We start from the raw sequence: 27,303 nt of genomic DNA on the forward strand, positions 1-27,303 counted from the left end.
GGGGGGGTAGAGGAGTAAGAGAGGAGACTGAGTGAGTAGTATACATGGTAGTGAGGGGGGGGTAGAGGAGTAAGAGAGGAGACTGAGTGAGTAGTATACATGGTAGTGAGAGGGGGGGGGATAGAGGAGTAAGAGAGGAGACTGAGTGAGTAGTATACGTGGTAGTGAGGGGGGGATAGAGGAGTAAGAGAGGAGACTGAGTGAGTAGTATACATGGTAGTGAGAGGAAGCTGGGTGCAAGTCAGTTGGATATGTATTTGGAGTTGAGATGAAGTGAGGTAGTTAAGCATGTTATAACAGGTCTGAGAGACTAAGTGAAGAGGGAAGGGAAGGGCAAAGGGTGAGCCAGAACCTGCAGGGAAGGAATGCAATGATCAGATGGTGTGAGGCAGGGTGGCTAGGGGAGGGGAGAGGAAGTGGAGGTAAAAGGAGGGTTACTAGTCGGGATCGGTGCATGGGCATAACCAGAGACTTTTTAAGTGAGTTTCGAGTGCAGTCTTGAAGTGATTGCAAGAAGGTAGTGTGGTTATAGGGGGGGGGTGGAGATTGTTCCATAATCCGGATATGGTGCAGGAGAATAGTGCTTCTCCCGCTGAGTTCTTGGGTTTGGTCACTAGAAGTAGATTTTTGCTGCTGGAGCATAGAGGTCTAGTGGAGCAGTAGGGATGAAGAAGGTTTTGAAGGGATGGGACTTTAAGAGGATAGTTTACTAACTTGTGGGCAAGAGAAAGTTGATTCAGAGTTCAAGCCAGTCAAGTTCTCTAAGTGTGATACAGTGGTGGCTGCGATAAGATGCACCAGTGGCAAACTTAGCAATTTTATTGTAGCAAGCCTTGATCTTCTTCAGGTCTGTTTATCTAAGGTAGGTAAGTATAGGAGAGGTGTAGAGTAAAGTGGAGATTAGGTGGGAATCTGCAGCAGCAATTCTGGCTGTCTTGGTGAGGAATTGTTTGTTTCTGTACCAATGCACCAAGTTTTTTGTGAACCTTTGTTTATGGTAAGAGAAATGTGAGTGTCAAATCTGAGATTGTTATCAATCTCAACACCAAGTAGTTTGATGTGTTCGGTTGGGAAGATGATGGTATTATCTTTGGCTGGTATATTAAAGTGGGGGATAATTGGGTTAGATTTAGTGGGTTGGAAGATAAGGAGTTTAGTCTTGCTCGGGTTGAGCAATAACTGGGCATTAGATAGCCAGTTTTCTACAGATGAAAAGCTTCATGTGTGATCTTGTGAAGTTTAGGTATAGTTGGAGCTGAGCAGAAGAGGGTGGAATCATCTGCATACTGTATAAGAGAAGCATGTTTGGTGGCTGTGAATAGATCATTGGTGAAGAGTAAGAATAGTAGGGGACCAAGGATTGAGCCTTGGGGAACACAGAGTGTTACAGGAAGTCGAGGAGATAGGTCATTATGCTGATTGTTTGTGGCCAGTTAGATAGCTGTGAAACCAATCAATAGCTGATTGGGAAAAAGGATAGGTTAGTGAGAACAGAGATTAGCAGTTTGTGAGAGACCATGTCAAAAGCCTTGGATAGATCCAGAAATATAGCAGAGAACAGGCCATTATTTTTATGATGAAGGATAGCATTAGCAAGAGAGCAAGGTGGTAGTAGTGCTGTGGTATGGCCTGAAGCCATGCTGGGTCCTGGAGAGGAGGTTATTAGCTAAGAGATAGTCTAAGGCTTGAGAATGGATGCAATTCTCAAGTATCTTGGAAAGTGGCGAAAGGATGGCTATGGGGCGGTAATTGGAAAGTTCAGTGGAGGAGCCACCTTTATGGAGGGGAGTGATGTGGGATATTTTCCACAGTGTGAGGACATAGCTTTCTGATAAGGACCAATTAATTAAGATAGAGACTGAATAAGCAGGGGCTTCTGCTGCTATTTTTAGGTATTCAGAGGGGAGATTGTCAGCTGCAAGTTTTGTAAGCTTAAGTTTCAATAGAAGTTGTTTATATAGGAGGGAGGTACTGATGAAAAAGAAAAGACTGTCGGCAGAGTATTTGGTTTTGATGTAGGGATGGTGGGTAGAGGGTTGCATTGTTTAGTCAAAGACAGAATGGTTTCAGTAAAGTGTTTATTGAATGAGTCAGCAATACTGCTGGAGAAAGGGGGAGTGGTAGTTGGGGGGGGGGGGTGCCTACTTTACCTGGGTGGAGAATGGAGTTTATTGTGGACCAGAATTGCTTAGGGTTGTGATGGGAGGAGTTTAGGGCAGACTGATAATATACGGTTTTATCTTATTTTATTTGCTTTTTGACCTTGTTGTGCAACTCTAGGAATAACTGTCTAGAGGAGGGGATTGTTGTTAAGCCCCAGTGCTCCCAGGCCTCATCTCTGATTGTCATTAGTGCCCCGGTGCATGTTTGTAGCCAAGGGGAGTACTGTGTTTTGACTCTGGAATTTTTTATGGGGGTATATGTGTTTAGGATGTTTAGGAAGGTGCTATTGAAGAAGTGGATGGCTTCATCCAGATTGACGTACTTTAGTGGTGTCCAATCACATTTTTGAAGGGATGAGATAAAGGAGAGAGGGTTAACGTTTACCCTATTTCAGATTTGCCTATAGATGATGGGTTTAGCACAATTTAAGTGGTGTCTCAGAAGGAATGTTGGACTGTGGTCCACTGGCACAGCTATAGTGTCCAGATTTCAGCCTAGTGGGCAAGTTAAAACCTCCAGCACCCTCTCTGTTCAACCAGTGCTTCATGTCCCTGCCCAAGTAGCTGATACACACACACTTTGAGATGAGTTTATCCAACCACACAGACACTCCTGGGGAAGGCTGGCACAGGTTCTCCAGCTGTGCCCCTTTTACCCAGACTATACGGTAGTACCACTTGCCACCATCCACTAATATCTGTCAGCTACTCAAAGGCCCAATTAATATGTGATGCCCGTGCCCTGGCCCAGCAATCAAGGAGCCTCAATCCTCACCACTAACACCAGAGAGGACATCTCATAGCTGAAGGAAAGGATAACAAATACACAGTAAAGTGCAATTTCCCTTAAGAGCACACAGAGATCACAGTCAGTCTTGGGTTGGTCACTCGCTTGCTCTCCAGGTCCCCAATAAGACTCCCCATGGCACAGCTATAGGGATCAGATCTCAGCCTACCTGGGTAAGCTAAAACCTCCAGCAGCCTCTGTCCAACCAGTGCTTCATGTCCCTGCCCAAGTAGCTGACACACTCTGAGATAAGAGTTTATACAACCATGCAGACACTCCTGGGAAAGGCTGACACAGGTTCTCCAGCTGTGCCCCTATTATCCTGACTATACAGTAGTACCGCATGCCACCACCCAGCTAATATTTATCAGCTACACAAAGGCCCTTAAAAGGGTGTCTAATTATTACTGTGCAATATTATTATCTAGTTGTTAGTATAACTAAACCGTCAAGGCTTATTAGAGTGACTTGGTACAGTAATCACTATAAATGTGCAATGTACTCTAGAGCTTAAATTATCTCTACACAAAACAGCCACAGTTGAAAGGTTTTAAAATATTTAATAATAAATAATAAAACACAAGACAATACTTCTTACAACACAGTGCTAGTCAAGAGTTTAGAGATCACAGAGAAATGCTTAAAATAATTCAGTAGTACAGTTCTGACATCACAGAAAAACACTTAGTCTAATTTTTCTAGTTCCTAGCTATTTCTAAAAGAAAACACAAGTCTAAGATAACTTACATAATAAAACAGGCAGGGTGCTGATGAGTTGGATGGTCAAGACAAAAATGCTTAATCCTCTCTGGTTCTCTGTTTAAATTGAAATTGCAGTTCTGATTCACATTGCATCATTCTTCACACTTTCCTGGTGTTCCCAGGCTGCTACACATTATATCATTATTCACACTTCTCTGGGTTCCCAGGCTAACAGAAACTGCATTTACATTCTTAACATCTCCTTTTATCTTGCAGCTGGTCAGGAAGCAGAGCAATAAAAATAGATTTGCATGTTTAAATCTAGCAATTTAACTCTTGGTTAAAACAATAGAAATAATGTCTTCATCTAGACGGGCTGGAGCCGACTTTAGATCAAAGGGTCACAACATGCTTTTACTTGGCCAGTAGAGAGCACTGTTTGATATTTTTTGCAGTTCCACATCAAACAGCAGTTTTTCCATTTAAGACAACAAGCCTGTGCCTTACATTAATATTTACAAATGATAGAATTATCTATAAAATTCTATCTGGCTAGCCTGGCAGTCTTCACACAAACTATGACTTTTCCCTAATAAGGATGTAAAAATGATAAAATATTTCTATTTCTTGTGAATCAGGCACTGTTCTTTTAAGAAACAAAACTACCCAGGGTTAGGCAACCCACAGCACCAATACTGAAAAACAGCACAAAGGCACACTTTGCTTGGCTTTCCACTATGAACCAGCAGAATGGAATACCTTGATCAGGCCTTTTACAGCCTTCTTTAACAACCTTGCATTTTTTGCAAGCTTGCGCAGATTGGTTGACTGCAATTATTGAGAAATACAGTTAATATATTTAAAAACATATATGTATATCCAAACATCACCCCCACCTACAATGCCTGGCCATTGAACATGTTGCAAAATTAAAAGTCATGACTTTTTGCTCTCTGCTCAAATAGGGTTGCTTATACTTGAATGAGTCAATACTTGTAGAGTACAAAAATGAAATAAACAGCAAAAACACACACCACCAAAATGCAGCACTGAAAATCCTGACCTGTTCTGGATAACTGATAATAAAATTACATGAAATGAGAGAAGATCATTTATAAAGTTCACATATATGTACATCAAAGACTATTTGGAAACTCTGCTGACCTGATTTTCTGTTTCTCCAGCTGCTACCTTTTCCCTGTTAACTGTGTTATTATGGAGGGATGCTATGCTGTAATGTGGACTGCATGTGTGCTCTTGATGGAATTGTTTATTCTCTGTATAGCATGTAAAATACATGTCTAGCAGGAAGATGAGGAAAAAGAGGAGAGCTGTGTCTGTCACAAAACCCCACTACAAACAGTCACACCCACTCACACACACACACACACACACACTGACACACACTCACTCACTGACACACACACACTCACTGACACACACACACTCACTGACACACACACACACTCACTGACACACACACACACACTCACTGACACACACACACACACTCACTGACACACACACACACTCACTCACTGACACACACACACTCACTGACACACTCAATGACACACACACACACACTCACACACACTCACTGACACACACACACACACACTCACTGACACACACACACACACACACACACACACTCACTGACACACACACACACACACACACACACACACACACACACACACACACACACACACACACACAGAAAGTACAGGTGCTTACATGGTCATAAGTTAGTGTCTGCAGAGAAGACGCATTTAATATTTATTTATTTATTTCAGTTTGATGACCAGGGAAGTCCACTGGGCCAAGAAGAGCCTGTCTGCAGTGGAGGCCCGGGGGAGAAAAGCTCCATAAGCGATACAATACGGTATATGACTTCTTAGAGAATCACATAGACAATATAATCATGAATAATAAGCAATGTATATATAAAGTATGAAGTACAAAGTATGAAAGTAATTATGTTTGAATACAGAGTGGCTTGACTGGCAGTGGAGCAAAACAAAATACGTGTTCAGGCTGTAGCACTTCAACATTTGGAGAATTAGAACTGTTTTTTAACTTAACTTACAGAAGTAAATGGAAGTAGAGGAAGATATAGCAAAAGATAAGTATGTCTAGTAGACGTTTTGGAGAGGAGGTAGAGGTTTAGTTGAGTACAATGTTGCTAGGTCGAGAGAATATGGGGCTGCTGAAATGAACAGTAGTGGGGGGACTCAAGTAGGAGATGAACAGGAACATATCCAATTTAATGACAGTTAGGACTGTAGTAGGGATTTGAAACTGGTGTGGTTAGAGGTATCACGAAGGGAGAGGGGGGAGAGTTCCATATTTTGCCTATGGAGTAAGAGAGCAAAAATTGTCCAGGGGGCCGGGAAGGTTTGTGAATATGTAAGAGATTTTGATTTTCTGATCAGAGTGAGAGGTTGGGTATGTAGGTGGTTAAGGAGGAGGAGAGAGCGGGGCAGTTGGATGGCTTAAACACAAGTTTGTGGGCAATGATGAGCTGTAGAAAGTTACGGTAATTAGGAAGTTCTAACCGCTGTAGAGAATAGTGGGAGTAGCAATGATGGAAGGAGGTTTTGGTGTTGGCGGCGAATTTGCAGATTTTATTGTAGCAGTAATCCAGTTTGGATTGTAGGCCAAGTTGGAGGTTGGTGAGTAGGGGGGCACCATAAATTAAAGACAGGAGAAGGTAGGTGGAGGCTAAGGTCTTCCTAGTGGAGAGAGTCAGGTAGCAATTGTGTCGGTATAGGAGTCCTAGTTTTTGGTGTTTATTTTATGGTTGTTAAAATATGGATGTCAAATTTCAGGTGTTCATCAATGATATACCTAAGAGTTTGGTGTGAGGCACAGTCTCAATGGGGGAGTTATTTTGGCTAATTATCGATAAGGAGGTGTTATCAATTACTGAGCTTCAGGAGGGAGTAAAGATAATTAGTTTTGTTTCATTTGCATTCAGGAAAAGATGGTTGTTATGCATCCAATTTTCAGTTTTAGTGAAAGCAGATTGGGTCTTTAGTTGCAGGTCAAAGGGGGAGTCAGCAGTGCAGATGATGGTAGAGTCATCTGCATACTGGATTAAGGAGGACTCAGGGATGGAGTGGTGAAAGTTATTAATAAATATGTTGAAAAGTAGGGGGCAAGGACAGAGACTTGGAGAACGCCGGTGATTTGCAGGAAGGGGGGTGTAGATGATTTCCAGTTTACAGCCTGCAGCCTTTCAGAGAGTAAGCTAGAGAACCAGGATGTTATAGAAGAGGATAGGTTGAGATGGGAGAATTAGAATGGGAGAAAGGGATGAGAGATGGTGTCAAAGGCTTTAAATAGGTCAAGGAAAAGGGTGGATATGAGTTTGCCAGAGTCACAAACAAGAGTGATGCATTCTAGGAAGGAGAGAAGGGCAGTGATGGTACTGTGGCCTGGGCGGAAACCATGTTGGGTGGGGGCAAGGAGGATATTGTGAGTTAGGTAAGGCGTGAGTTGTGCATGAAAACATTTTTCAAGAATTTTTGAGAGCAGAGAAAGGATGGCAATGAGCCTGAAGTTGGTAAAGTCAATATTTGTACCTCTCTTGTGGAGTGGAATAATGAAATCATGTTTCCAAATTGAAGGGACGTAGGATTCTTTTATGTATCTGTTTATTAGAATGGAGATCGGCAGGGCTAAGCTGTTGGCTGATAATTTGAGGAATGATGAGGGTAAATTATCTGCTGCATTACGGCAAGGTTTTAACTGGAGGAGTAGTTTTTTTTATAGTGCTAGTAGGGATGGGGTTGAGTGTGAAAGTGGGAGAATTATGTGTGTTGTCAGAAGAGAGGGAGGTGGATGGAGGGGATGTGCTAGGAGGGGTGTGCGGGAAGTTGGAGGTTAGTTTGGATATACATTCCACAAAGAAGGAGATGAGTGATGTGTCTGTTTCTAGGTCAGAAAGGTTAGGGTTGGGACAAGGATAGTCTTTGTTACCGGGATATAGGAGAGAGGACATAGTACTTCAGAATGTTTTTGTGTTGGAAGAGTGTTCAGATTGAAGCTTTGTGTAATAGGATTTATGGTCTCTATTTATTAATTTCTTTACGTTGTTGTGGAGTTGTTTGCATTCTAGTAGTGTACTGGGTAGTTTATTGTTTTAGTATTGTTTCTATTTTTTTATCTATTAGGCACATGGTTAGCTTGGCTTCTTTTGATGTACAGGGGGAGATTTTGGATCTGATACATTTGGTTCTAGGGGGAGCATAATGGTCGTGTTGGTTGAGAAATGTATTGTTAAAGTGCTTGACGGTGCGGTCTAAGGGTAGGGTTTTTAAGGCGGTCCAATCAATTAATTTTAGATGGTCAGAGAAAACTTGTGGGTTGAAATTAGAGAGGTTGCGGGTCTGAATATAGTGGTGTTTTTGGAGTAGAGAGGGGTGCCGGTCAGCGAAGGCAGGTAGGTGGTCACTGATAGAGTCTGGGAGGATGCCTGAGTCTGAGATTAGATTAGGGTGAGATACTAAAATCCAATCAAAGACAGAGCCATAAGTGCCATCCTTATTTGGCCTGGTGGGAGAGTTAATTAGTTGGGTGTAGTTATAGAGGTTCATAGTTTGAGAAGGGGATTGAGAGTTGATATTGGACCAATTAATGTTTATGTTGCCTAGGATGATTGATTCGTTTTTGATGTTAGAGGAGAACCAGGAGGGGATATCTTCTAATGTTGAGATGTTGTTGCTGCTAAGAGAAATATATAGGGAGGCTAAGCAGATGGATTTGTGATTACTGACTTTTAGGTGGGTTAGAATTAATTCAGAGTTATTGAATTTAGGAATGTAATTGGTATGTGGCGTAATTGAGTTAGGAGTAGACCATGGCAACACCACGTCCTTTCTTGTAGGGTCTGTCAGTGGGGGATCATTTGGTAGCCAGATGGTAGGATTTCATTGTCTTTTATGAATGGCTTTAGCCAGGTTTCTGTGATAGCAACAATGTCAGGGTGACTGTGTAGGAGCCAGGCATGTAAAGTAGGGAGTTTATTTTGGAGGCTTTGAGCATTAAATTGTGGTGAGGCGAATGGACTTGGGGTTGCTAGGGTATGAGGGAGAAGGAAGGTTGGTGGGAGGGTAGTTGCTGGGATGGGTCCCTATTAATTATTCAAACATTTTAAAGTTCAAATGTCATATGGTCAACACCATATGATCGAACTTTAAAAAGTCTAAAGGTGAAAAGCAATGGTGCCATATGGCACAGAATGGGAAAATTTCCTGCACTGAAGTGCAATCTCAGAGTTGGTATATTTAAGTAGGGGGTGGGGGGTGCAGGAGGCATGCCCCCCTGCTCAGAGCATTGAGGTAAGTTTTTTCTTAAATTTTTTATTATATTTTTGATGTTTCAAACGTCACTCATATGTTGTCGAACATATGAGGTTCGAAGTTTTGAAACTTCGAATATATAATATAGACCCGCTGGGGCCAGGGTTGAAATGAATGTCGCTGGAGAGGGGCAGAGAGGTTTGATGAAGCATGAGAATAATATAATCTAAAGTGGATGGAGCTTTTAAATTTGGGTAGATAGTATATTTGTTGGGGTGTAGGAGATGGGGAAGGTCGAGTGTGGGAAGTATAGGTAAGGTTTTAAATTTATATAGTAAGGATGTGCAGGAGGGATAGAGTTCAGGAGATATGGAGCAAAAGGGAGGTGGGATGGTGTGTTGGTAAGTGGATGTGTAATGAAGTGGAGGGTTGAGGTGGGGATTTTGGAGTTGAGTTAAGGAGGTAAGGGTGGAAAGTAGTGTCAAGAGTATTGCTAGATTTAGATGGGGTATGGAATGAAGCATGGTGAAGAAATTAGTTGTATAAAGAAGGATGGGAGTGTGACTGGAGGGAGGTGCTTTCAGATGATTGAGCTATAGCTGGTGTGGGAGGAGCTGAGGATAGATAAATGTGGGAGTAAAGAGACACTAAACTACAAATTGAACCAGATAGCTAGGTAAAAAAACAGTCAGTCACTTAAAATAGAAGAGGTAAGTGCCAAATAGTAGCTTACAGGGTAAAGTTTCATAAAAAGAAAAGGAAAAAAGTCAACATTAAATACTATAATACTTGACACTGAAGGGAGCCCAGGGGATTAACATATCAGAGTGCTCACTGGAGTCAAGTATTAAAAGCAAACAAAAATCAGTTATACTAAAAACACACTGTAATAAGACATGGAATAATGCTGGGTGCAGTAAAACAGTCAGGAATAAGAATCCTATTTGCTGCAATCCTGAAGGGGACGTGACCAGCAACAGCTCGCTTAGCTTTTTTAGTTTGAAAGGACTTAAAATTGAACAGGAAAATGCAAGAAATAGAAATAAAATGAAGTGCTTCAGGTGTTCTTCTTAAAAGTGCAGCGATCCAACAATGTGCTGAATATTTTGATAGCTCCTAAAATAGTTAGGCAGATAGAGCTGTAAGACAAAGAAAAAAAGATTAGGAGAAAATAATAGTAAAGACAAAAGTTAGGAAAAGAGAAAGTCAACAGAAAAATAGGTAGCACTAACTAAAGTATAAGAAAATGAGAGAATAAGAAAAGAAGTGGAAGAAATATGAATACAAGGAGACAGAGTAGGAGAAATAGCAAACTGAGGAATTTACAATAAGGAACCAAGCATGGGCAAAATACAGAGACGAGAACCAGTTAACAAGTGTTGCATATAACACAGAAATACTTCATAAAACCATACAAAGACATCCTATTAAACAAGTTAATATACCTAAACAGCACAACTATTCAAAATGCACGTACTAGAAGTCATACAATATAGCTACAAGTGCAGGTGATTCAACCTTATGAAATTACTACTTAAAGAAAATAAAACATTTAGATTAGGTACAGCATCAAACACAACAGCATTTAATAAGCAATTGAGAGAAAAATAGAGAGCATGCACAGTGAGCACTCCAAAGGAAACATCAGACCACTACCTATAACTAAAACAGCTTTTCAAAATTGATGCTCTTTACAAGAGCTGGTTAAGTAACCACGGAAAAGCCATTAGGCAAAGTGAGAGGCAGAAGGATTCAAAACGCGTCTATATCACGCTATCGAAAGTTTACTTAAACTAATCAATAATGATCGATTAAGTAAAACATCGAATAATGTAAAAAAAAAAACAAATAAAAAAACTAAATGGTGTAGGCAGGGGGGGGCAAGCCCCACTGCACCCCCCACACCCCCCTACTTAAATATACCAACTCCAAGACCACACTACATTGAGGTAAACGTAAATCTCCCCTTACAGAGATTTCCGTTTACTTGCACAATGTTCTTCACTTTCGATATTGTCTTGCCGACAATATCAGACTCGATATTGTCAGCTTACGACAATGTGAAGTAGACCCTTCAAAAACTAACAGTAAAGAAACACTGTGAAATGCAGGCACAAACCTTAAGACCCAAAACTACAATGTGAACCAGATAGCTAGGTAAAAAACAAATCAGTCACTTAAAATACAAGTGCTAAGTGCCAAATAGTAGCTTACAGGGTAAAGTTTCATTAAAAAAAAAAAAAAAAAAAGAAAAAGTGAACGTTAAATACTATAATACTTGACACTGAAGAGAGCCCAAGGGATTAACTACTGGAAGTCCAAGTATTAAAAGCAAACAACAATCAATTATACTAAAAACAAACACTGTAATAAGACATGGAATAATGCTGGGTGCAGTAAAACAGTCAGGAATAGGAATCCTTTGTATTTGCTGTGATCCTGAAGGGGACGTGACCAGCAACAGCTCGCTTAGCTTTTTTAGTTTGAAAGGACTTAAAATTGAACGGGAAAATGCAGGAAAGAGAAATAAAATTAAGTGCTTCAGGTGTTCTTAAAAGTGCAGCGATCCAACAATGTGCTGAATATTTTGATAGCTCCTAAAATAGTTAGGCAGATAAAGACTGAAATAAGTAATAATAATAATACTCAGATTTGATTATTCTGAGGTAAAGGTGGGCTGAGTTCCTGTGAATTAAAACAACAGCAAAATCCACAACTTTCGAACAAATTTATTCTCTCACTCTCTGACGTCTCGGCCGTAGCCTTCAAGGAGTGAGTTCCTGTGAATGTCATTATCTAGCAATTAATATAGGCTATGCATTTAATGACGGACATATTTTTTACTTCATTTAAATATTTTGGTAGTTAGATAATCCAACTGGATCAGAAAATATAATATAATACAGAGAGATAATACTCCCTGTCTCTAGCTGCAGTTAGTTGCCTGAAGTGTGAAAAAGTGTAGCCATCTGGATACATTGAAAGTTGTGAGACTACTTTTGAAATTCTGTGTTAACTTAGCCTGGGGGGTTCTGCTTACATTATAATCTTTGCTGGTCACATTTTTTAATCATTCTGCTCATCTTCCAAGTGGTTGGCTGCTGAGATTGACCTGCATAAATCAACTGACAAAAGCTGATTTAAGTATACTTTTCTCTGCACTTATTTAAGATTAAACATTTGTAGATAATTGTTATATATAATATAATACAGGGAGATAATACTCCCTGTCTCTAGCTTCAGTTAGTCTCCCACCCCACCCTTCCTGTTCTTGTTGTGGTATTAATCTTGGTGTGGCTTTGGAATTACCCATCCCTGCTGTAAATCTGTTTTTGGACACTCCTACTGGGCCCATCTCATTTGCTCACTCAACTGAGTACAGTGAGATCATATTTTGATTTCAGACACTCCTACCAGTCCCATCTCCTCTGCTGTGTGCAGAGAGAGCACTTGGGAAGGACATCCCCTATAGTATCTTAATCTGCTCTGTTCCCTCCCTCTCCACAAAAAAAAAAAAAATACTTATAGTTTCTTGAGCTGCTCTTACATAACTGTCACCTACTTTAATTTGCTGTTCTGTGTGTTTTTAAGTGTTCAAGTGCTCTTATTTGATTTTTCACAAACTTTTGTCATTTTTAACTTATCTGCATTTATTTAAACTGTATTTGCCTTAATATTGCTACACACTCAAGTGTGCCAGCTTGTACTGCATTTAAAGTGTTTTTGCTACTGTCATTAGCTCATTCTTTCTAATACAGAGAGAACTTTGAGAAAGCCAACCCACTTAACTAAAAAAAAAAGGACTGTTTGTAAGCATCTGTGCCCCTGGCCTTTCTGTGTTGCAGGGAAGCCTTCTAGCTTATCAATGGGAGTGGTAAGCACTAGGTAGCCTATCTACCACAAGAGTGGTTTCTGGCCCAGAAATTGTAGTTTATTGGCCATTTGGGCAGTTTTTCCATCTCTTTCACCTCTCTGGTTTAAAAGCCGGCATTTGCACTTGCTTCCCACCTTCCCTGTAACTAGTTCAGCCCAGATACAGATTTACTGTATCCAGGACTGTTTGTAAGCTTCTGAGCCCCCCCCCCAAGCTTTCTGTGTTGGAGGGAAGCCTTCTAGCTTATCTGTGGGAGTGGTAAGCACTAGGTAGCCTATCTACAACAAGATCCAGATACAGATTCTTAGTTTTAGCACTTGAATTTGCTTATCCATGTTCAGCACTTGTTCAGAACTTGTTGTAAGCACCAAATAAACTACAAATTACTACAGCACTCACCGTTCTTCATTACCTATAGGAAAACAGTTTTGGTACTTACTTTCCTCACTTGCTTAGAGAAAAACAGCTCTTGTACTCACTTTCCTCACTTGTCTAGAGGAAAATATTTTTTTTATTCAGGCATGTCCAAGGGTCAGCTCCCAGTGTTCTCTCCTGTCTATCTGATGAATCTGGGCACCTTGGGCAATGTAGCAATTGCCTCATGTACACAGACAGCCCTCTCCACCTACCACCCAATACCACAACCTGTGAGAGATGCACTTATCTAGCCAAAATGGAGGTAAAGCTCTCTCCAACGAAGACTGAACTTGATAGTCAAGAGGAGAAGGTAAACACTTGCACCAAACCACACTCATCACATAGTCCCACTAAACCTACACCAAATTCCACACATAGAAACATAAAAACATTCGTGGAGGCTCTCAATAATAATCTGCTCAAGCAATAGAGACCTCCAAAGCAGAAACGCAAGCAACCTCCCACCACCAACACAACCCAAATGACACATAGCCCACAGACTGAGTGTGCCACTCAACCACAGCCCATAAAGCAAAACGTACCCACCACACTAGTCATAGGTGACTATAGTCAGGCACACTGATGTCCCACTCACCAAGCTAAACAAGGAGAAGGTCACTGTCAGCTGCCTGTCGGGTGCCAGCACTGCCAGGATCTGCCACATAACCCACGCACTCAGGTCACTCCACAACAATTACAAATATGACTCTGTGATTGTCCACGTTGGTGTGAACGACCTGAGACATACCTCCCTGGACCACATGAAAAGAGACATAGAAGAACTCTCTGATCTTGTAGCCCAGGCAGGTATGACCCTAGCCCTGAGTAGTATTCTGCCATCGCCCTGAATGATACCGCAGTACAAGGACAAAATGATTGACTTCAACAATTGGCTAAGCTTCTGGGGTCATTCTAAGGGGATCCAGTATCTGTCTGCCTGGGACGACATGGTCGACAGACCATGATACATTGCCAGAGATGGCCTGCACCTGTCACCCCTGGGATTCCGGATACTGGAAAAGACTCTTGCCACTCCTATAGTGCCTTTTTTAGGACCAGGTTCAAATGACAAATTCACCACCATAACAGGAACAGGCAAGAAAAAAACGAGGGAAATGCTACTCAATGCTAGAAGTCTAAATCTCAAAATGCACTCAATCGAGGCACTCCTTAAAATGGAAAACATCGATGTCTGTGCAGAGACTGAGACCTGTTTCAAGGCTCCAGAGAGCACCCCTGCATTACCATGCTATAACTCATGCCACATTTTTCGGCCATATAACCTGGACCGGAACACCAAAGGTGGAGGTGTGCCCATATTCATTAAGGATATCCACACCTCCAGACTATTTGCTCGGCATAATGCAACCAAGGTTATCCAAGTGCAACTAACTCTGGGCAGAACTGCAATCCAAATTGTAGCTTGCTACAGATCCCCCACTATGCCCCAGGATTCCCACTCCTCTTTTCTTGATATACTGGAAAATATTAGGGTTCAACCAAACACCCTAATATTGGGTGATTTCAACTACCCCACCATTAACTGAGAAAACCGCTCATGTACCAACTCCTTCACTCAGCGCTTTCTGGAATTCATAAATTCCAGTGCCCTGGATCAACTTATCCACACCACCACCAGGGGCAACAATATCCTAGACCTAGTTATTACCAACATGAGTGACCGGTGTTCCACACCTGAAGTCAACTCCTTGTTGGTCAGATCTGACCATAAGCTAATCACCCTTGATATCCACATCCCGCCCCCACCCCCCATTAAGGAAACCACGGTAAAAAATTTCTCCAAAGCCAACTTCATGCTTCTTAAGACAGAAGTGGTGAACTTCTTGACACCCATGCAGATGGACAATACAGTTACAACTGCTGAATCCTACACAAATGCACTCTAAGCCCTTACACGAGTGCATGGCTCATGCTATCCCAAACAGAACCAAGACACTATACTCCAAAAAAAGGAAGCCAATCTGGTGGTCCCCTGCCATAAACAAACTGTACAACAGAAGGAAGAAACTGTTGCAAAAGCGAATAAAATCCCATGAGTGGAGGAGCTCCCTGGTCAGCCTCAGTAAGAAGCTGCGATCCCTGATAAAATCCTCCAAAGCTAGTTATGAAAACAAAATCGCCACTGATTCTAAAGACAACCACAAAGCATTCTATAGCATGTCAAGAATCTCAATGGCAGCACTCGGATCTGCTCTGAGTTACAGCACAATGGCACTAAATATACAGACCCAACTGATATTGCCAACATCCTGGCAGATAGGTTCAGTGCTAACTTTACCCCCCTCTCACCCCCTAAAGGGCCCATATCTATACAGGAAGAATGCAAAGTCCCTGTAATCACAACTGCACAGGTAAAAGCACTCTCTAAAGCCAAAAACACAGCATCCATGGGACCGGACAACATCCCAGGCTGCGTTGTACACGAACTTCAGAACGAACTGGCTCCCCACCTAAGCACCCTGTTCAATCATAGCATCACGTCAGACTTTGTGCTCACTGAATGGCACACAGCAACAGTTATCCCACTCCACAAAGGGGGAGTCACCACTGATCCTGGGAACTATCACCCTATTAGCCTGACGAGCCTGGTCTGCAAGGCATGGAACGTATCATCATGGAATTCATAAACAAAGATATTGGCAATCTCCAAACTCTGGACCCCACCCAGTTCGGGTTTGTGAATGGCAGATCTTGCCTCCTGAACCTGGTCGACTTCTTTGAGGCATTCACCAAAGCCATAGACAAGGGTAAGGTGGTTCACACAGCCTATCTTGACCTCTCCAAGGCTTTCGACACCATCCCCCATTCTGTAATTATAGCTAAACTCACTAAACAAGGTATAAATCCCTATGTCACAAGATGGGTTGCCAACTGGCTCACTGACAGAACCCACACTGTAAACATTGCAGACTCCAAATCTGACTTCAAACTAGTGAAAAGTGGAGTACCACATGTTTCAGTCCTGGGACCTCTCCTGTTTGGTATCTACTTCTCTGAAGTACAGGCTAACACAGAAGGCCTTTATTAACGGTTCAGATTACTGCAAACTAGGAGCTATAGTTGAGTCCCCAAATAATGTGGACATCCTAAAGAGGGGCTTCACTGAGACAGATGCCTGGTGTCAGCGCCATGGCCTCAAGCTCAATGCCAAAAAGTGCATTGTTATCCCCTTTGGTAAAAACTCTGTACCCATGAACTACCACATAGGCAGCAGTCTTCTTAACACTGAATGTGTGATAAGAAACCTTGGGACCCAGGTGGACAATAGTCTCTCCTTTGATAATCACATTGCCACAGTATTCAGGAAATCCTGCTATTTGGCAAACCTCATCACAAAATGGTTTTCATCCAGCAGGAAAAAAGAGGTCATTGTTCCCCTCTACTCGACACTCATTAGACACATTATAGAGTACAACACCCCTTTTGGAATGTACCTCACAAGACATCTGCAACAGGTGGAAAGGCCACAGAGGTACCTCACAAAGAAAATGACTGGCCTCAAATAGATGCCCTACACTGATCATCTCAAAAAACTCCAGCTTTACACTGTAGCATATCGCCTACTCTGAGGTGATCTCTCACTAAATATTTTTTTTTATTATTTCAAATAAGATGTCTTAAACATTACATGAAATAAAGATAAATAACATATTTACAATTCTAAAACATTACTAACTTCAAACCATTATATAACTATTTACATTGGTGTCTATGCAAATAACATTGAAATTCTATATTATATAAAGTTAGAAACATAAGATGATATATCTTCTTCGATATTTTCAAGTATTTCCAGTACTTTCATCCAAGAGTAATAGTAAGAAGTAGATCTTTTAGTTCTGTTCTTCACTGTTAATATTTCCATGTGAGCAACTGTTGTTGTTAAAGTCTCAAATTCCTTGAACGTAGGCGAAGCCTCATTTTTCCAGTGTATAGTTAAGATTTTACGTGAAATTGCCAATAGTGACCATAGGATTTTAGTGTCTTTTTTGGTACACAGTTTGGAATAGGAGAGTTGAATAAAATTAAAGACTTTGTTAATTGAAAATTATCATTATAAACAGTCTGAAAAAAAATAATTAATGGATTTCAGTACATATTGAGACATATACATTCATAAAAACATGCTGCCAATCTGCTTTTATCTTGGTATGGCATCTCCAACATTGATCTTCAATAGAATACATTTTGGCTAACCTATGTGGTGTATAGAAACTTCTGTGTAGATATCTCCAAGTGAATAATTGCCAGTATTTTGATAATGTAGAAAATTTGGAAGATTTTAGAATATTACTTTTTCTTCTTCAACTGGAGGATGGTTGTTTATTAAAGTATAATAATCCCAGTATGATTTTTCATGATAGTTTTTGTTTTTTAACAATTTTATAGATATTAGACAAATAACCTGTACCCTGATAAGGCTGTTTTGTGATAAGAATAAGGTATTCAATGAGTTTTGGAGCTTCATGTCTAACTGAAGGTTGCATTTGTTCTATTTTATTTATAAGAAAATGCCTTAGATTTTGTAAAACAGCCAATTGTCTTTATTTATATTATAATTATAAATTATCTGTTCTTTTGTTAGAATTTTCCCTTTCTCTATAAGTTGATGCCAAAAGAGTAATGTTTCTTCTTTAAGTATATTTATTTTAGATATTTGGAATGTATCTAGAATATTTGGTGTAAAAGCTATAGGAAAATAAGAAAAATCCAAGAATTAATATTTGGTATTTTGTTTATATATGTTCTGAACACTGAAAGTGTAGAACTTACATAGTTTGATGGCAATTTATTAATATTATTCCTTTTCCCTAAAAAATAATCTTTTAACATCCATATAAGGGGTGATGGTATTACTGTTAAGTTGTCTTGTATGTGATTATAATTGATTTCTATGTAAATCTGCTCATGGGCTTGTTTCCATATAGGTGTGTATGAATTATTTAACCATAGTGTTATGTTTTTAATAACAGATGAGGTAATATATAAATCAATATTCGGTAAATTAATTCCACCATCTTCCCAATCTGGCAAATGTTTATTTAAGGCTATACGGGGTTTATTTGGAAACCATAGAAAATTTAAAATTAGTTTATTGTATCTTTGAATAATATATTTGGGAGGTGGCAATGAAAAATTTTGTATTAAGTATAATATTTTGGGAAATATGCTTATTTTAATAAGATATAATCTGTCTGCTGTTGAAAAGATATATTTATTCCAGTAACCAATTGTTTGTTCTATTTTGTCTAGTATTTTATTATAGTTAAATATTAGAGAATCTGTTAATTCATTGAGTAGATTTATTCCCAGATATAATAATTTACTTTCTGTTACTATATATTTGGAAAATCTTTTGTTTATATTATTTTTTTTTTTACAATTACAGGGCATAATTTTAGTTTTGTTTTCATTAAATTTTAAGCCTGAAATATTTTGAAATTTATTCATGGAGTTAAATAGAGCATTCAAAGACTCATTTGCATCTGAGAGAGTTAATAGTATGTCATCAGCAAAGAGTTGGATTTTAAGGTTTAACATTTTATTAATACAAATGCCCTTTATGTTATTGTTTGATCTGATTTGATTTGCAAAGGGTTCTATGAGTAATGCAAATAACAATGGTGATAAAGGGCAACCTTGTTTAGTTCCCTTTTTATTGTTATAGGGCCTGATCTATATGATCCCAGTTTAACATATGCAGTAGATTTTTCATATAGTATTTGGATAAGATTATTAAAATTAGAAGGAAAGTTATATTCTTTTAAAACTAGTGAAAGAAAGTTCCAGTTAACGAATCAAAAGCTTTATTAATATCTAATGAGATTACATTTAAATTTAGGACTTTATGTTTGCTATAATCTATTAATGTTAGTATTCTTTTAATATTATCTGAAATATTTCTTCCTTTAATAAAACCTGTTTGATCTTTGTGAATTAAGAAAGGAAGAAAGTGTTTGATCCTATCTGCGTATATAGCCATAAACATCTTGTAGTCTATATTGAGTAATGATATTGGCCTATATGAGGAACACTGTTTCTCATCTTTATCTGGTTTGATAATTGGGGATATCAATGAATATTTCCAAGAGGATGGTATATTCAAATCTTTATTGGCTATATCATATACTTTTAATAATAAAGATATGGCTTGATTGGGTATTAATTTATACATTTCTGGTAGCATATTGTCTGGGCCAGGTGCTTTATTTGTCTTGAGCTTTTAATTTGTGATTTTAATTCTGTCATATTGATTGGTTTGTTTATAATGTCTATTTGTTCTTGTGTTAATTTAATATGAATATTGTTTTCTAAGTATTTTTTTATATCCTTAGTAGGTGTATCTTGAGTATTTATGGAATTATCAATGTTAAATTGAGTCTGAATGCTTCTAAAATATCATTTAGTTCCGTAACTCTTTTGTTAGTATTGGGAATAAATATTTCTTTTATTTGCTTAGATTTAATTATTTTTTTTTGTTCTATTAGTTAAGTATCTCAGGTGTGCTGAATTAGTAGAGTATGAGTTTATTTTTATCTTTTCTAAGTTAATCATAATCTTATGGTGTAGCAATTCTGTATACTTCTTATTGATTTGTGTAAGTTCTTGAACTTGAGTAGCATTACCCTTTTGTATTTCCAGTTTCAATTTATCTGCTTTGTTTTGTAAGTCTAGCATATCTTTATTCCATAACTTCCTTTTATTTATGTACCAGGATAATATCTTCCCATATGTAACTGCTTTTAATGAATCCCAGACATATATTTCTGAAATATCTTCTGTGTAATTTATTTCTAGAAAGTTTTGATTGTTTCTTCATAAAATTCTTTGAAATCTCTCAATTTTGTGATATAGGAAGGTATCCTAGTAATGGGATTTGAATAAAATGGTGTAAGCTCTATCTCAAAGACTATGGCATTATGATCAGATAAAGGACAATTTATGATTTTGACTTTGTCAATTTTTGTTATTAGGTCATTGGCAACATATATTCTATCAATTCTAGAGTTAGTTTTATATCTATGAGAATAAAATGTGAAGATTAGTGAGTCTGGTTCTGCAAATTCATTTATATCTTTTAAATACAATGTATCTATAAATTTTGATAGTGCTTTAGAGATGGGTTGTTTTCTTCTTTTGGATTTAGAATCTGTATCTTTTCATTCATTATACAGTTGAAGTCTCCTGCCAATATCAGGCTACCCTTAGTTAAATGAATTATCTCTTCAAAATGCTGTTTAACTGTTTTTAATCCTAGTCCTGGGATCCAATATAGATTTACTAACGTATAGATTCTCTTATTTAACTCTATTGAAACTAGACAAAACATACCTGATGTATCTTGATGAGTAGTAATTATTTTAGGTGTTATAGTTGAGTTGCAGTAGTATAGCTACTCCTCTTTTTTGTTTTGTATTGAGAGTTTATTAGTACTGTGTAATTATTAATATTTAAGTTGTTTATATCTCTATCTAATAAGTGTGTCTCTTGTAAAAGACTATTTGTGGTTTATGTAAGTTTATGTACTTGAATAGGCTTCTCCTTTTATTACTATTATTTAGACCATTAACATTTATGGATAAACATTTCATTTCCTAGTTTTGAGTTTGTTTTATGTGTGAGTTTATGTAAATATTGTTTATTCTTAGTTCCATCTTGGATACAGAATTCAAAAAGTTTTTCTTGTATGATTTTTGCATGTTTCTGAGTGACACCAAAGTGATAGAATAAAAAAAACAAAGAACTTCCAAACTTGTAATTCTTAACCTTAAAACCATTCCCTATTGCTATGAGGTAATATACCTCTTCGTTTGGTTAGTGAATCTAACCAAACAAACTTTCTACCCTCACAAATAATATTTGGATCAGTTTCTCTTATCCTCTTAGTTTTAAATAAAGATAATTGAATAATATATTAAGATAATCTAATCAGCTAAAATATATACATATATTCTTTACTCATCTTATTGTAATTCAATAATACTTACTTCTAAGCAGGTTTCAAAAAGGTACAAATATTTAGATTAAGGTAGTATCATTTCAAAATAATTTAGGGTATTAATAAACATCATGTTAAAATCTATAACTGTATATTTCATACATCTGTTGAAAACTATTTACTGACATTACTGTATAATACAGTACCATTGTTGTGCAATTGTTTTAGACTACTCAAGTCCGAAACCAGTGTTTAAATTAATATTTGCAAAGTCATATTGGAATAAAAACATGAATAGTTCTGAAACCACATCATATTTCATGTTTAACATAAACTGAAATGCGATACAATGTATAAGTATATTAATATTTCTTTAGTAGACATTAAATATGTTCCTCTGATTGCATTTTTCAGCTTTTCAATGACAATTCCCATGGCTGGAGACAACAAGATCACAATTTAGACAGCTCCCTTATCTAAGAGACCACTCATAATGTTGTTACCTGATTGAGTGTCTTGTTGCCAACACTTCCATCAACCCTCAGAGGGACCCTGCACAATGAAAACTGACACAGTACAGAGGTAAAACTGCAGCCACTTGACCACACCCTCAAAGCAAACATCTATGTATATCACATCAACTCCCACAGCTTAGACTGACACCCAACCAGTGAGTCTATCTGCTGACAACAAGTGCTGGAGATACAATCCTGACCTACTCAACACCAGTAATTCAAACCTATGACTGAACAAAAGTATACTGGAGAACACATCAAAACAATGGAAGCTGCCAAGATTCAAACCACCATGTACGAAAATATTACAGGCCAAAATTCCCAACCCATTTTGCAGCAAAGAGACAAAACGTATTCAAACCATGGGGTAACACCTTTACCACGTCAAAAGGTGTCCAAGAAGCTTGTTTTTCCTCCAACATCGGAGGACAGCCACGATGATCCATGCACTGCAAGAGTACCATTTTATCCTGGCAATTGCTTCACGACTGTATATAGAAACATTTAATCCAAATCATTAACTGGCACCACAACAATATTTCTCAGAAAAGCTGTTTTACAGCCAATGACCAGACAGAACGCATCATTGAGAGGATACATTTATCAAATGTCAAGTGCCCCAGCCATAATACAAGTGTCTCCTCAAATCAATCCCCAACGAATCTACTGCCCACCAAACTTGCAGACCAATACTGGCATCCTTTCATGCAGTCACATTGAAACACAAAAATACAGGTCCGCTGATCAGGAACAACCAGGCTCTCAACTGCCAGACAACACACCCGTCTGCAGAAAGGACCAAGAATCATAGTTGCATTGTCAAGCATCCTTGTCCACACTAACAGTAACATGATATACCCGCATACACTAGTATTGTGTCATTCTTGATAATGTAAAAAGCCAGGCAATATTATAAGAAGGGTGAAGCCACAGCCAGGCAACATAACAAGAAGAGCACAGCCGCAGTCACCATTCAGATGAGCAAACGGGAACAGCATGAGCCATCTAAGGATGGATAGCCCGTTGAGTACCTGCCACAATGCATGCCCATAATGCATGGCAACCCAGTAACAAATTAGGGTGTGGGCTAAGCCTCTCCCCCTTCCACTCAAATCAGATCCAACACAATATGTGTGTAGAACACAGATGCTTTGACAAAGCCCAAAGCCACATGGGATATAAACATTGTATAATTGACACAGCGGGTCAAATCCACTGTTGTTATGTTACTCATTATAGTTGCCTATACAATCATTGCTTCCACTTTCTCCATCTAGTATACCATACCGCCATCTAAATGTTTGATTTGCCAAATGCACATCCAACCTTCTTGTTGCATCCCACCTGCCCACCCGAGGGCATACCTTGGCAGCAGGACATCAGTAGTATTCTGCAGGAGCACCAGCGTGGGAAATGGCAACCCTCCCCAAAACAAACCTGTCAGTTGCTTGACATTTACTAGTTTCTTTAGAGAATTTGTAAAACAGCAGTGATTTTATTTGCTGATGATTAATTTCTGCTTTTTAAACTCTGCTGTATAAAACATAGTAAGGGATAGCTAAAATGTCTGGAAATCTAAACTGATAGAAAGACAAGCAGATATATGTCCTTATCTATCAAGGTGCTAGAAGACATCAGTAGCCATAAACTGAAAGTGCTTCAAAAATAAATATCTGTGTATATTTATATGAACCTTTTATATTATTTATGTTTCCTTAGAAGGAATTTAGGTTTCTGTATCTTTAAATGTGAACCTAGCTTATTTTCTGACTAGACGTCAATTAGAAAGAGTCAGGGGATGGCGTACACAAGTAAATGCAATAAGTAACTCAAGTTTCTAGTGATGTTTGTGGCTGTTAAATTGTCTCGAGAACCAAGCAGGAAAAGGTATGTGTTTTTTCTTTTTTCTTTTCCCTCCTCTTATTTGGTGACAAACTCATGTAGTGTGCACGTGAGCACTCTAGTTTGTGGAGTAGTGTTCACAACTGTCAAACTTTGCATTTTAAACATGCTATGCCTTATTTCTCTACAAAAGAAAAGACAACAGGATATCTAAGCTAGTCACAAGCATCTTTCAACTCCGGATGTCTGGAGCCACAACACACATGACTTATAGCCTCAAAATATCACTTAAAACATATTTTTTCACTGGACTATATCAGTATGTGCATATGGGTCAAAGGCAGAACATCTTTTAAGATTATTTAAAGTAGTCTTATGATACATCCTAACTGAAATACTTCATTTCAAAAGCAACACATTTCTGCCCAGCATTAGCGTTTATCCAAACAGGGACACTTTTAACTTATAAAAGTAGTACTATCAGGGATGTAACTGATAATAAGTTATATAGCAGCCATTACTATACCTATTAAGCAATATAACCATATACTGATTAAAGTATTATAAGTTAATGAAGATTTAATAAAAAGAAGAGAAAAATAAAAACAACAAAACACAAAGAGAGAAAATAAATAAATAAATAAATAAATAAATAAATAAACTATTTGGGAACATTATTATGCATTGATTACTCTGATTAAGAATATGAAAATAACAGATGGATAATAATGAAAAATAGAGTAATGTTTAAATTATGCTTAGTATATTGATGTGATTTGAGATAAATGTATTTACATTTATGCTAATTTTGACATTTAAAATATAATTGAAAACAGTACCTGTTTTGGTGTAACTTGAAGACAGTAAGAACTTTTCTTTTGTTGTTAGTATTATTATTTAGATTTTTACAGAATATAACATATGTAAGATTATTTGTCCTTTAGTTTTTTTCTTTTGCTCAACAGTTTTCCAGTTATTTACTTCAGCATTTCTCTTGATTGTACTTATTGTCCAGTCCATAGATTCTTCATGTGTTAGGATGTTGTTGTTGGTAAGGTATTTTATTGCTGAATCTACTGTTTCAAAGATTTTTATTCCATTTGGTAGAAAAACTTTCAGTCTTGCTGGAAATAAAAGATGGACTTTCAGTTGCTTTTTCTTCAAGGTTTTTTATTGGTAGAAATTCTTTTCTTTTGAAACCACCTTTGTAGAATAATCATTGTCAAATCTTATTAATGAATCATTGTATTTGATGGGAGAATTTGCCCAAGCATTTCTTAATATAAGATCTTTATCTTGTGTAGAAAAAGTCTCACAATTATAGATCTCGGCTTGTTCTTACCGGAGAAGAAGCATTTCCAGAAGCTGCTAGTGATCTATCGCCCGTTCTATACCATATGAAAGAGCTTCAGGTATTTTTGTTACATCTGGTATCCAGGTGGTAAGAAAGTTTATCATATTGTCCCCTTCAGATTTTTCTGGTAGACCATATATTCTAATATTATTTCTTCTTGTTCGGTTTTCCATATCATCAAGCTTTTCTAGTAAATATGTATTCTGTTGAAGTAAGAATTCAGTTTGTTGTTCTTCTATTTGGACTCTAGTGTCAATGTCACTTAATGACTGTTCAATAAGTGATATCTGTCCTTTCTGCTGTGTAAACATTTCTTGAAGCTGTTCCAGTTGTTGTGAGCACTTTTCTTTAAAAGTATCTATTTTATTGTCCATCTTGTCGATTTTTATTGTAAGTTCCTGTATATTTGTAATGAGAGACTGCAGGTCTTTTTTGAGAGAAGAGTCTTGTGCTGTATTCCTTAGATGACTCATGCTGTAAAGCTGATATTGGTGCTGATTTTCCAGTAATTAATTTGACAGGAATTATTCAAGTTCTGACAATAAAATTTTTCTTATAGATGCTCAGAGTTATTAGAAATAAGTTAGTAATAAAAATTTCTTCAAATTAAATATTATTTTGTAAAATTCCTGTCAGGAATTGTATTGAGGTAAGAGAGCTGAAATGAAGTGCAGCTATCAGTTCAGCATCCTAGCCACGCCCCCTCTGAGGTGATCTCTGACTAACATATAAAGCTATGTCAAACCCAGAGCTGTTGGACATGCTACACCTAAAGAAATCCCAATCCCTCTGAGCTACATGCTCTAGGGACCTAAATCTTGTCACCACAATAAACAGGACATGCTGGAGGGATAAATTCCTGTCCCAGAGACTTCCCATACTCTGGAACAGGCTACCCATCTATGCCAAGCAAAGTTCCTCATTAACACTCTTCAAGAAAAATCTTGAAGAGTGGATGAGAAATAGGAAATACACCCTGGGGATCACTTCTGTGGCTCTGCTCGAGAGGGGCACAGGAAATTAACTTTCTTGGGTTGGCGTAAGCCAGGGAACTTTGTTGGCTAGGCTTACTTAAGCCCTTGGGCCGATAGCCTAGTACCTACCTATGAACCTATGAAGAAAGACTCAAAAACACAAGTAACGTAAGTGGCTTGTGCAGAATCACAATCACACACTATGAAAGTCAGAGCTGAAGAGATTCAAACTGAAAAATGTAGTTTTATAGTTCATTACCTAACCAATGTCTACTATAACTGTTCAGGATGCCTTCATTTATCTACAGATAATTATACATGGCCAGCAAATGGAGATGGGAAAATAACAAATCTGGGGGGCAGACAAAAGCACCATGTCAGCAGGCTGCATAAAAAAATTCAGAAGTATCTGGTACACTCAGACAATTAGTATGTCATGAGTACTGTTTCATATGATCAAATGCTTCCTGACATCCCATTTTATCTGACTCCATCATTTTTAGTTGCATTAAAGGGATGTATAATTGCTACAGAATTTGAGATAAATCTACAGTAATATCCTACTAATCCCAAGAAATCCCTCACTTGTCATTAATCCTCAGTAGCAGGGTTTGGAGAACAGTTAGCACCATATCTTGAACTAGTTAGATTTTTTTTACTTCCCTATATGAGTTCCCAAAAATCAATTTTCCTGTACACGAAATCTACACTTACTTTGTTTTGCCCCAATCTTGCTTACTGTAATATGTGGCACATTTCATGGATATAATGCACATGAGCTATCCAGTCTGGGCTGTGGATTACAGTGTCATCAGTGTTTGGTAATGCAGGTGGCAGGGCTATCTGTCAAACACTGAAAAAGAAGTAGACACCCCATGTAAACCAATAGCTATTCATGTAAACCAAAAGCTAGTCATGTAAACCAAAAAATATTCATGTAAACCAAAAAATATTCATGTGACTCGCACTCATTCATATGTTTGAAAAACCATGCATTTTTGAATTTCAGGATACAATGCTATTTGTTACTATCATCACTTTAACTCAGAACTTGAAGAGTATTTGTTTTCTCTAACTGCTCATTCACCGTGTCTCTTCTGAACATAAAATGTTCATCAAAATGAGAATAAGAACATAGCCATCAAAAAGTAAAACTGACACAAATGTAAATTCATTTTACATATTACTGCTATCTCTGGGGATGCCCAATCACTGAAGGATGTCTCATTGATCACCCATCCTTAACATTCTCTGTGTAAATTTTCACATCAGGTTTAATATGAGTCCATCATTTCAGTGAAGATTTCAGAGAAGATAGGGAGACTTAGTTACTGCTTTGATTCTTAAGATGCTATATAATTTATTTAACAGTCATACAGTGATATCTAATGTTTGCTCAGTTAAAAT

Source organism: Protopterus annectens, chromosome 13.part0 (genome assembly GCF_019279795.1).
Source record: "Protopterus annectens isolate FY-2018-M chromosome 13.part0, PAN1.0, whole genome shotgun sequence".
Classification (NCBI taxonomy): domain Eukaryota; kingdom Metazoa; phylum Chordata; order Ceratodontiformes; family Protopteridae; genus Protopterus; species Protopterus annectens.